Source organism: Thunnus albacares, chromosome 8 (genome assembly GCF_914725855.1).
Source record: "Thunnus albacares chromosome 8, fThuAlb1.1, whole genome shotgun sequence".
Classification (NCBI taxonomy): Eukaryota; Metazoa; Chordata; class Actinopteri; order Scombriformes; family Scombridae; genus Thunnus; species Thunnus albacares.
The window spans coordinates 5,279,052-5,291,127 of NC_058113.1; the positions used below are offsets into that span (position 1 = coordinate 5,279,052).

The following is a 12,076-nucleotide window of genomic DNA, read 5'->3' on the forward strand; positions in this document are numbered from 1 at the left end:
CAAAGATTCTCCAAGTGTGTGAAACTTTACTGGAGGGATGAACAGCATTCTTACAAATGATATTTCCTCATTTGGTGTTTTTTTTAATTCCTTATTTTAGCACAGCAGTATATATATACTGTTATATATCAAAGCTTATATCAAAACGAAGGAAGTTTCATTTTTCCTCTGCTGTCCAGATTTTTTTTTTTTAACACTTATAAGAAGAGTAAATAAAATAAAAAATAAGAAATATAAAAATAAGCAAACTTTAAGAACTTTATACAATTTGGGAGAGATAAAGCAGGGAGGAGGTGACCTCATTTGATGTTTTGATGATGACAGTGGAAAACACATCACCTGTCATAGATGTTCAATTGAGTTGATATCTGGTGACTGTAAAGGCTGTAACATATGAATCACATCGATTTCATACTCAAACTATTCAGCAACTCCTTCATGGAGGGAGTATGGAAACACTGCATTTCTTATGTTTCTCCACTTATTTCTTCAGGTTTTTCCTTCAATCTGTCACCTATTTGTACATTTCTAATATATTCTGAAGTCACATTATAGAAAAAAGCATTGCAGTGATAATACTGATAAGGAATTATGTTTGTAACTTAAGAATATTACATGCACACAGTTTCAAAATAACATCCAGTTGCTCTAGCAACCTTTCAAGCAGAGTAGGGGTTTCTGGCACAACCTCACCTACTTCCAAGGTGCACAGAGAAGGGCAAAAGTCTAAAGAGGTCAAAACTCCAGCAACACTTGTAGTACATAGAACAACTTTATTGTTAGGCCAATAAAGTGTTGCTGGAGTTTTGACCTCTTTAGCAACCTTTCCACAGCAAATCAATTGCACTCAACACTTGATGTCCTGTGGCTCCTACAAGGTAAGCAAAAGTATAATATGTCTGTTATGGTGTGTTCGTAACTTACTTGCTTGTTACAGTAATTTAGCATAGACCAAGGAGATGGATATTTACTGTGTGCTCCTGGAAAGCTGAAGTGTTTGATACTATACCGTATGAACAAGTGAGACACACACTTGTAGCACTGAAAAATATTCATTTTTAAGGGAAAGGGAGGGAAGGAGAAGAGAGGAGAGGAGAGGAGAGGAGAGGAGAGAGGAGAGGAGAGAGGAGAGGAGGTGCAGGGAGTGAGATGCAGGGTGTCAGGCTGCAGTGTGTCTAGACAGTATTCATGATCCATCTGTCTGCCACTGCCACGGCAACAGCCAGCGGCTACAACAAGATGGCAAACTCCATTACCACAGAAACATTTTCTATGTCCCTCTCCCCTTCCTCCCTGTTACCTTCCTTTCTTTCCCTCTTTCTCTCTGTCCCCTTCCATATCTCTTGTCAGGCCCCCTGTCTCGCTTCTCCCTCTCTTCCCACCTCCTCCTCATCTCTCCTCTTCCCCTGAGTCTGTCTGCACCCTTTTCAGTCCCCCGCCACTCTTTTTTGGCTACCTCTCCCCTTCTCCTCCTCCTCTCTCTCTCTCTCTCTCTCTCTCTCTCTCTGTGTCTCTCAGGCCTCACCAGAAAATGTGCACCAGCTCAGAAAATTACAATCATTGTACAGCTTTCCCATAACGCCGGCCGCAGACACTTACATTAACATTTGCTCTAGACAGCTAAATATTTTAAGTACCCAGCTCAGGATTCTATCCATTGGAAATGAGTGCCCCCCCCCCCACCCCACCCCCCTTCCTCCACCAACCAGCCCTCCCCAAAACAAGAGAAAAAAGGTTGTTCCTTGTGCCTTGTGGAGGGGATGAAGTGTAGACAGCGAGAGAGAGAGAGAGAGAGAAAAGTGAGATAAATTTACAAAACAACAAGGTTGGAGGGGTTTGAGGTGAAGCGCATTTGAGGTAGGGAGGTGGGGGAGTGACTGAGGGAGGGGTGGGATGAGAGGAAGGTAAGGAACTCGCCAGACACACACACACACACACATACACACACACACACACACAGCACCAAGGATGAAAGTACTGCTGTAAAAAGTTTTCCCTCTCCTCCTAAAAGTTGTTGAAAGAGAACGCTGCAGCACATCAAAGTGGCCTGGCAGACAGCCATCAGAGCCCATTGGTGTCCTTCACCCTCTCTCTCTCTCTCTCTCTCTCTCTTCATCTCTCCCTCCATCTCCCTCTTTCTGTTTCCATTGATTGTGACGAGTCGAGGGAACACTCTCATCTCGTTCCCCGGACAGTGCTGCTCAGCGGGAGGTAGAAGAAGGTGGTTGGTGGTTGGTGGGGGGTTGAGGGTGTGGGGGGGTTAAAGGGGGGTGCTTATAGAGGCAGCAAAGAAATTCAAACAAAAACTGCAAAGAAACAGAGAGGTGGAAATAACTTTGTTAGATTGATATGAAAACCTGCAATATACCTATTAGGGTTCTTTAGGTAGCCTTTGGCAATTCAACTATAAGGCTCTAACAGCATTTATACACTTACTATGGTTGTCTGTTGATTTTATTGATGCATATTTGTAATCTCAATGACATTATTTACAGATTCCTAGGATGCATAGTGAGTGCCCTTTCTCGTTATTGAGTACAGCTTAGATGAGGGATGAATACAAGGTTCATGTCTCATATCTAGTCTTCATACCACTACAGTATAATCTAATTTACATCTCCAAGGCCATGTTCAGACTGACATTAGCCCTGCGTGAAATAATGCAGCTCTCTCATTCATCTGAATGGGGGAAGCCCATTGATGCAGTTGGGTTGCCGACGCAGGGGGCACTGGCAAAACAACAAAGGGTCATCTGGTGAAAAAGAAGTTGAACCAGGCTCAACTTTTGCTGCAATGCAAGGAGCTGCTTTGGGCAATCAAATACACGCAAGTGCACATTCCTGTTTGATTACTTTGTAACATGAACACCGTGTTTACCTCGCAATCGTCGCAACAAAAGACAAAATAGTTGCCGCCGTGATAAATTTCCATATCTGTATTTGCTGTTTTAATGTCTGATAAGGAGTGGACTTCCTGGATTGTATTTCATTGTCAAGTCCTCACACAAATCCACACACACAACAAATCTACATCTGTCTTCCAAACCGACCCATACAAATCTCAACATTACAAAAATAATTCATATGAGAAGAGATTGTATTACATTAAGGCAACCAAAACTACTTGGTGAAGGTTAGAGAAAGATTGTGATAATGATTAAAAGAAAATGATTCTGTTTGTTTGTTGGTAGGAGACAGACAAACTGTAGTCTCTGGTGTCACACTCACACACTTCCATCCATCCTGACCTCCTCCGTCAAAGAATAGTTCAACATTGTGGGAAATACTCATATTTGCTTTTTTGCAGAGAGTTAGATTAGATTACCACACTCATGTCTGTATGGTAAATATGAAGCTACAGCCAGCAGCTAGTTAGCTTAGCTTAGCATAAAGACTGAAAACAGGGGGAAACAGCTAGCCTAATTAACCCTGTATCTAGTTTGCTAAACCTGTACATGAGGGACTATTTCTTGGCCTGCAACAGTGATGTTCTGGAATCTTGTCATCATGTTGAGGTTGCCAGGCAACCAATGGAGAGTTCAGGGAGATTTTGTTACCTTTAGACAGCACCAAGCTAGCTGTTTCCCTCTGCTTCCAGTCTTGATGCTAAACTAAGCTAACTGATTTCTGGTTGTAGCTTGGCAAGAAAGCCAAAACATGTATTTGTGAAAATACCAAACTATTTCTTTATACTTGAAAAGAAGTAGCTCGATGGCCTGTTGTTTGAATATGTCTGAAGGCAAAAGTGTTTATAGCTGTGGTCACACTCTCAAACAAAGGCCTTATTATAGGTTTTTATTGTTTACTATATGAGCTGTGTTGATCCTTTTAGGTATTTGTATGTATGTATGTAAGATGCTGCTTTGTTATAAATTTGGAGTTCACCACATTTTGAATCTACATGCCACAAAACAGTTGTATCCTAGAAAATCTATCCTACTGTATAAAACCCATTGTACTCCATGGGAAGTTAGTTTGCAGTACCATGCCCCAAAAAAAGACTGCAACCCTCAGTTTGCACCTCAGTCTCCACATCCTATGTGCTCACTGGGGATCAACAAAAAGACCTCAGGGAGGAATAGAAGTGAAAACATCAGAGAGGAAAGAAGAGGTAGAGAGAGGAGAAAGAGGGTTAAGTGAGAGATGGGAGTATCTATTTATCTGTACTGTTTGATGGTGCGAGGTACAGAGAGGGAGGCTCGGAGGTAGAGCAGCGTTCTGCGGCACTTACAGTTGAAGATGCCCGGCGGAGGGTGCTGGGTGACCACAGGGCAGTTCTCCTCATCGCTGTTGTCCCCACAGTTATTCAGCTGGTTGCAGATCAGCGAGCCCAGACGCAAACAATTCCCATTGGTGCAGTGGAACTTGCACTCTGTGCAGCCGGAGAGAAGGGACAAGAGGAGAAGAAAAAAACATTCCTTAGTACAACTATTTCAAACGTTTGGTTCTTTGAATAGAGCTGCATTCACAGTCAGAACATCAAGATAAAGGCGAACACTGTAGCTGATGTTCCACTTTGCATCCCAGGCGTACAAAGTATTTTGTTCATTCAAGACATCCAAGTTTTTATTGATTTAAAGGAGTGATAAAAGACTCGATCTGTTCCTTTTTCCGCAGAATTGTGTGGTAAAACAAAAATTGGATTGGGAGGTTTTTAAAAAACAATAATTGGCAGTTAAAATAATAAAAAAAAAAAATCACCGTTTTGATAAAAACACATGTTTACAAGAGATGTGCATAACAAAAAAGGAAAAAAAAAAAAAAACAGGTTAAATAAAGTACGCCCACACACATACACCGGTGTCACTGAATAGTAGTACATGTGGGCACACTCTAAAATGTGTAAAAGCATTGACAAACTGTACGGACAACAAAATGCTCAAATACGAGGCTGTTAGGTGCAGTTCTCCCCGTTATCTACACCTCAGAATGTGCAAGGTCATGTGAAATAATTTTTTTTTTTTTTTTTTACACCTGTGAGCTCAAACACAAAGCAGAGTTAATGGGTTGAGTTCAACCAGAAACAAGGTCAGACAAAAAGTGGTCTCCCGCTCAAAACAACAAATAAATAAACAGCTTTTTCAAACGGGCCTTTGATGTGCTGCAGCCCCGAACCTTAATGTGCTTCTGTCACGGTTATTACCAAAACGCCCCCCCCCCCCCTTAAATATAAGATAAGCACTATCTTGTGTGAATGGAGGAAAAAAAAACCCCACCTCTAACCTATAAATGTAAAAGCAAATAATATATATATTCTGGAGGGAATGACTAATCACGCTGAACTTTAATCATAATGAGTGAAAATAACAACAACAAAGTGTTTGATGCACTGGAAAGCAAGGCCATGTTAGTATTCCCCGGAGTGTGAAGTGTGTGGTTTGCAGCCATTCTCTGAGAGCTACGCTCGCACGGAGCCGCCACCACGCCGTAAACTGAGAGACTCTGCAGAGATGAGAGAATAAATGAAACTTAAAGGATAAAGAGAGGAAAGAAAAAGCTGAGTCTGTTTGTGTTGATGACGGCACACGTCTTCCGTAGGCTACACTGTAGATACAGTATGCTGGTGCTTTTAAAGGCCAACTGAAATCACAAGTGCGTTTTTGCAGTCGAAAATCATTATCAAAGTGATTTTCAGATGTATCATTTCTGTGTTTTCAGGCAGAACGCTAAGTGCAAAGTGCAGTGACTTCTCAGAATTTTTGGATGTATCTCCATCATTTGGCTCTTTGACTTCTTCTTCTGCTTGTATTTTTGTCTGTTTTGTCGAACGTTGAATCAGTTGCACTTTAGTTTCTCCGTATTTCTGTCTCCTCTCTTACATGCTGCATTTCTCCCTCGTTTCTGTCTCCATTCATTCGCTCTCTGGAAATATAAAAAGCCTTCATTTTACGCATGAATGTATAAGCTTCAACGTTTACAACCCAGCTAAAATATCAAGCTACATTAAAATAATCTGAAGCAGGATAAACTGTACAGTTAAAACATTTTTAGAATTTTATTTGTGGTTCCCCACAGAATTAAAAAAAAAAAAGAAGACATGAACCACTCGACAGGAACGTGTTTTTGCAGAAACAATGTTCTGGTTACTCAGACCACACTGTCAACACTTTTCACTTCTTTCTTTTTACCTTTAAATAACGGTTGAAAACTGTTGACAGGCTGTGGATTATCCAGAGAAACCACATCACAGTTTTTGAAAAGAGACATTGTTTAGGTTAGCAGCAGAGGCTGAGATATCCTGATTCTCAGTCCCGAGTGTGTGTTAAAGCTTTGAAAAGAGAAGATCCTATATTTCCCATCATTCCACTTGATTCTTTTGTAATACCCTCTCCGCCTAGTAAATGCCCACGCCTTAGTTTGTACTGCAAGCTTATCCGCTGTAAAGTTTCACAATGAATGTAAAAAGTAGTGTCCATGGCATGTACTTTCTGCTGACAATGCCACAGTTCCATGCTCCACATTTTAAGATAAAAAAAAAAAATCCCTTTGTGTGTGACTCTAAAGCTGACAGTGATGAAATGATGAGGATCAGTAAGAGAGTGAAATCTCAATTTACCGTTGACTATGAGCGTCTGTTATATAGCCAGCGATGAATGAGTGACGGAGGGAGTGAGTTCAGACACAGCCATAGAGTCCAAGCTGAAATAACCTTGATGATGAAATACCACGTAGCAAACGGAGAGCCAGGTAGTATTCAAGCATAGAAAACTAGTAGGTAGAGCACAGAGAGTAGAGTGTAGGGGGAACAAATGTAAAACAAACAAAAGGAATCATGAAAGTACTTTTCCGAGTCCTTCTTTACAAGATCGTTTAACATATTAGGTCTCACGAACGAGTCCTGCTTCGTCCGTGGACTCTCCGTGCGACTGAGAAGATTGGACTGATTTACACGCCTCCCTCTGAAATATTCAGTGAAATGATGTCTCTGCCATAGTAACAAATCAGCTTTGACTCCTGCGCGCCAAACTCATTACTTAATGTGATTACGCAGGTCTAATCGACCGCTGTAATCAAGTCTCAGCCAGATTCTCCACACTTCTGGTGAAGATTCTCTTCTTTTTTTTTTTTTTTTTTTTTAATTTTGGTTCTTGGCGAGGTAAAAGGTGGAGGATGGAGGCAAAAAAAAAAAATAATCCAAAGAAGAGTGGAGGAAAACATTTTAATGAAATTCATCAGTGTGGTTTGGGGAGGGGGACACCGCTGTGTTTTGTTGCGGTTAATCAACACACACAAACACAGGCGGTTCGTACTGTACCTGCATGTACAAACACCTTGCACAGGCCCTTCCCTGGAGCGAGTCCTTCCGATTTGCCCGGCTGGCAGTGAGCGACCTAATGACACTGCACATTTTCTCCTCTTCCTCCCATAACAAGAACAGCTTGTTCTGCTCTTGTCTAGACGGTGGCGGGGGGGAAAAAGAAAGCCAGGAACAGAGATCCGATTCAAAGAACAGACCAGCATGACCGTTCTTTGGAAAGAGCCCCTCTCTCTTTCTTCTGAGTGGCAATTAGTGAAGCCTCAGTGACTTGCCCAGCCTCTCCTCTCCTCGCCTCTGTCTTTCATTTTGTCTCATCTATTACTCTGTTCGTCCGTCTAGCCCCTTCTCTGCCTCCTCTTTCAGTCTCATCTCCTCTTCTGTCTATCCTCTCCTCTCCAACGCTATTACTCTCTATTACTCTCCCATCTTGTCTTCCCCCCTCCCCGCCCCCCCTTCTATCCATCCTCTCACTTTGCGTCTTTACTATTACTGTCCCCCATCTTCTGGCTATTTCTTCCGCTGCTCTCCGTGTTTTGTTTTGTTTTTTTTTCGCCTCCTCTCCAGCAAGACTCATTCTAGCTGTCACATGAATTTGAAGCAAAGCTCTGAAATTTCGGGGGAAATGCGAGGCAACAGTAAACCTGTCTTTCCTCTGTGAATTATGCAGCCCCCCCACCCCACCCCCTCGCCTTACTTCGCAAACACAGACATGCACAGGTTAATTAGTGTGATTTGAAACAGAGTGGTGAGATGAATGATTCCCCCCCAAGTTCTGCCAGGATCTGATCATCAGCATCAGAGACGTTTAAATGTGAAGGATGAAGAAATGAGCGTGAAGCAAACATAAGCACTCATAAGAACACCATTAAACAAGAGCACGTCTACTGTATATGACAGCTTAAATGCAGCGTTTAATAGTTGCTTTCAATATTCTCTTTACTCATGTATCACCTTTACTATCTACTCTCTGAAACTGGTTGAGTTTCTTTATGAATATGAATGAAAATGGATAAACGCACTCCAACTGCTGCTGATCTACAGATATCAATTAGAGGAAAATGTTCAGCTAAACACATGAACACGTCACAAACAAACACATACATATAATTTTTTGTTTTATTTCGCTATGCTTTCTATCTTGCATCTATGCATAAGACATCTTAATATTTCCATATGCTGGAACTGTGCAGGTATTTAAGTTATGTGAAATAAAAGTGCAAAATGTTGATGTATGTTAAAGGCCTTGGGGGGGTATTCCATTAAACCCAGCTAATGAAAGCTGCACTTACATGAAAAAGCCTTCCACTAACACTATTCAGCCGTGTCCAGTCAATGATAACTCAAGCCAGGCTTAAATAAGCTTGCATTGTGCGTGTGCACGGAGGTCATAAGCAGCCTAGAACAGTCAGTTGTTGAAAAGACGATACTATGTCAGAAAAGGAAGGAAAACTTGAGCAGGGTTCTTCTCAGCAACCCCGCTGATGAAACTATATGAAGAATATAAAGGAGTCATCACCAAAAAGGGAAATACTGCTGCAATTAACAAGGCGGGGGGGGTTGGCTTGGCTAGTTATACAAAGCTACTTAAATGGACATTGGTGGCCTAATGGTTAGACAAATGGGCTTTTGACAGGAAGGATGTTGGTTCAATCTTCTGGACTGGCAGGATAAATGTGGGCAGGGAAAGTGAAAAGCTGTGGCTGCCTCCCCTTATTGTTTTATCTTTATTTGTTCATAAATGAACATTCAGATCACTGACTGTAGCTATATTTTCAGTAGGCTAGATAATATCAGACGTATGTTTAAAATGATGGTGTAGGCAACTTAGGAGAATCAACTTATCTTTACCAGCTATATAATCAGCTACTCTGACACATTTTCTCTTTTGCAGGATGTCCGTTATATTTACGCGTCATTGAAAGTAAAAATTAAGAAGTTGCAGTTGGAGATGAAGAAACAGCAGTAGGATATAAGTATAAATTCAAACACAGCAGAAGGGGATAAACTGAAATATGTTATATGTTTCCAAACACAGACATGACAAAAGTGATGCGAGCGTGAAAAGACATTTGACAGAACTGACTTTTGGGAGTCGGTTTCCGCTTGTCGGACAGTTAGCCTGCCACGGAGCAGGCTAGTTCTGCGGTATAAGTTACCATGGTTACCAAGCAGGGAATCCTATAAGCCACTGTAATGGAACAGAACCCTCACTTACATTAGCGAGGCTTATGGAAATAAGTCAGGCTTTCCCTTTATCCGCCTTGATGGAAAACCCCCCCAACACATCCACACAATAACAGTTTTCAATAACACAGTCTGATTAGACCTGGAGTAAGGCTGAAGGTAGGTGGAACTGTGCTGGGAATTTCATGATTTCACCAAACTTCATGGTACTATTGTGACGTCCCTCTCTCTCTGCCTTATGCTTGTGAGATTGGTTTGGCTTCCTGACTCAGGAACCAATAGGCAGAGTTGGAAACCACCTACACCTGAGTTCTCAGCCAATTTAATTGGCATCTTTGTTGACCTCTGGGTACATCCCAAGTCCTTTATTTGATCTTTCCTCACTCCTCGATCCTCGCTTGAATCTGAAGTTTTTCTGATCCACTTTTTTGAAGGCCATCCCAAAGCTCTTATTTCTGCTCCGAGGAGCGAGGAGGAGGAGGGATATTTGAGAAGCCATGAGCGAGAGCAGCCTTCACAGACATCTTTTATTGGCTGACATGCCCCCTTATTGGATATCAGTTAATGATTGGACGTTGCAGCTGATCAGACTGATCTGATACATCACAACATCACTGCAGTTTCATACAGGGGTGAAGACAGATGTGAGTAAACTGAAGTGTATCCCAAGTTTTATATTGTATTTGTTTTCTGATTTATTGAAAATCTGATCAACAAAAGAACCATAAACAACTTTCTTCATTTATTAGAAAGATTTTTCTTTTCATGATCTGTTATTTCCCCCATTAACTGTTATTATGGATAAAGTTCAAGTAGGGAGAGTCTGTCTGTCAGCAAGAAACACATTAAAAGACATTTATATTTCACATCAGTTATCTTCATTTCTAGTCAGTCTCATGTAACATTTAGCCAAATGAATCATTTCCAGTGTTCAAAAGACGCCCTGATCATATGCTGGGTTATTAAATAATGAATTCAAAATCAGAATATTAATAAATACAAACACAAATAATTAATAAATAATACTAAAACCTTCTGCCAGTAGAAATAGTTTATGAGCCTCTGAGCAGGACACAGTATAAATAGAGAAAGCAGGTTTTTATTCATGTGCAGGTGTTTGTTAAACAGGTAACAGGCTACAGAGAGAAAACAGCTGCTCTGGCAGTGAGAACTGTGAACCTTTATTAGTATTAGCACAGTGCACATGTGTGCAGACAAACTCTGTCAAAAGTCTCTACAGCTGTTAAAGCCAACTGACAGCTGATCCAGCTGTGACCAGCTGCTGCCATCATCAGAAATGGACATTGCTTCACATGACAATTCAGAAGAAAAGACGTCTCATTTATTTAAAAACGCGTTTCCTCGTTTCCTCGCGTCTTTTCCTTGCGTCTCTCCATGAATCCTCAGTGGAAAAGACGCAAGTGAGGGAAATGTAGATGCTTATTATGTACATTATCTCTCTTCTCTTCCTCCACCATTATTTTATCTTAAGCTGACAATAAATGTCATTTGTAGAAACTTTAGTCATGTGTGATTCCCTTTTTCGTCGCTGACTCTGGGCCAGTTTGTGACACAACAAAGATAATGGTGTAAACTGTCCTGCCCTAACAGCTACAACAAAACTAAGGTCCCTTTCACGCGGGACGTGTCACAAACACAAATAAATTAAGTAAATTCTTGTTGAAGTTGTAGGATCTGATATAAATCCATATCATAGATTCTACAGCGATAGAGGCTGTGGCAAACCAACAGCTGTTACAGACTATAGGCTATGTGTGCACCGCTGCCGGCACCTGTGCACCTTTGTGGACTTGTAAGCATCTATTTATAACAACACATGTTCTCATTTGACTGCTAAGTGAGTCAGAGGAGTCTGAAGTGAGTGCAGTTCATACAGGTATTATCAAAGAGCTCCGGCTGCTGCCAGACATAAACAATAAGGTGATCCATGCTGTAATGTAGCAACCTCCATGTGTGACATCAGCTGCTTGGAGTAGCTGAACCTGTTTTATTGCAAGCAAAAAAATTCACTTTACATGTGTTGCCCTTTGGACCTTTAAGAGCCTTGCCATTTTGAGTATCAAAGTCTGACTGAACTCAAAGTGAAAGAGGCAGGGTCAGTTTGGTCCTCATTTCATAATGACCACACCTTGAGCAGACCTGTGTAGGTGGACATGTGACAGGGTTTAATGTGTTCAAACATTTTGGAGCTGCGGACAAAAGTTCACTTATTTCCAGGGGAATTTTGAGTAAAATTGATTTCTAAAATAGAAAAAAAAAACCCTTTAACTTATCTCTGGCAACATTTGCACCATGTAAGTATATATGCAGCAAGTCCTGAGGCAGTTTGTAATAAGACTTCACCGATCAGTAATCACATTAATGCAGTAATCCAGTTCTATTTGACAAAAACGCTGAAATGTGTCACATTAATATTGCTGACTGTACATCTTCTCGATAAAAACTAGCGTGCAAACTGAGAAAACTTTGCTGTCAAACTTAGCCAATCCAATTACTGTACATCATAATTCACATAACCACTTCCCCCCACCTTCTCTCTCACATTCTCTCTTCACCGACTCTTCTGCCTCCTCTCCTCTCTGCCTGTCCGTCATTTCCTCTGATGTCGGTGTGT

The 12,076-nt window shown here is 41.2% G+C and overlaps 1 long non-coding RNA gene across 3 annotated transcripts in view; it reads right to left on the bottom strand.

Moving 5' to 3' along the window:
* Positions 1 to 782: 782 nt before the first annotated feature.
* The window catches only part of LOC122987155, a 125,011-nt gene continuing 113,717 nt past the window's right edge, over positions 783 to 12,076 (bottom strand). For 2 of the 3 annotated variants that reach the window (XR_006404461.1, XR_006404464.1), the window contains exon 3: positions 1,724 to 4,371. This is a non-coding gene — a long non-coding RNA (uncharacterized LOC122987155). Of the gene's footprint in view, positions 872 to 1,723; positions 4,372 to 12,076 lie in introns of those variants that run through there. The other variant, XR_006404463.1, reaches the window with a different exon arrangement.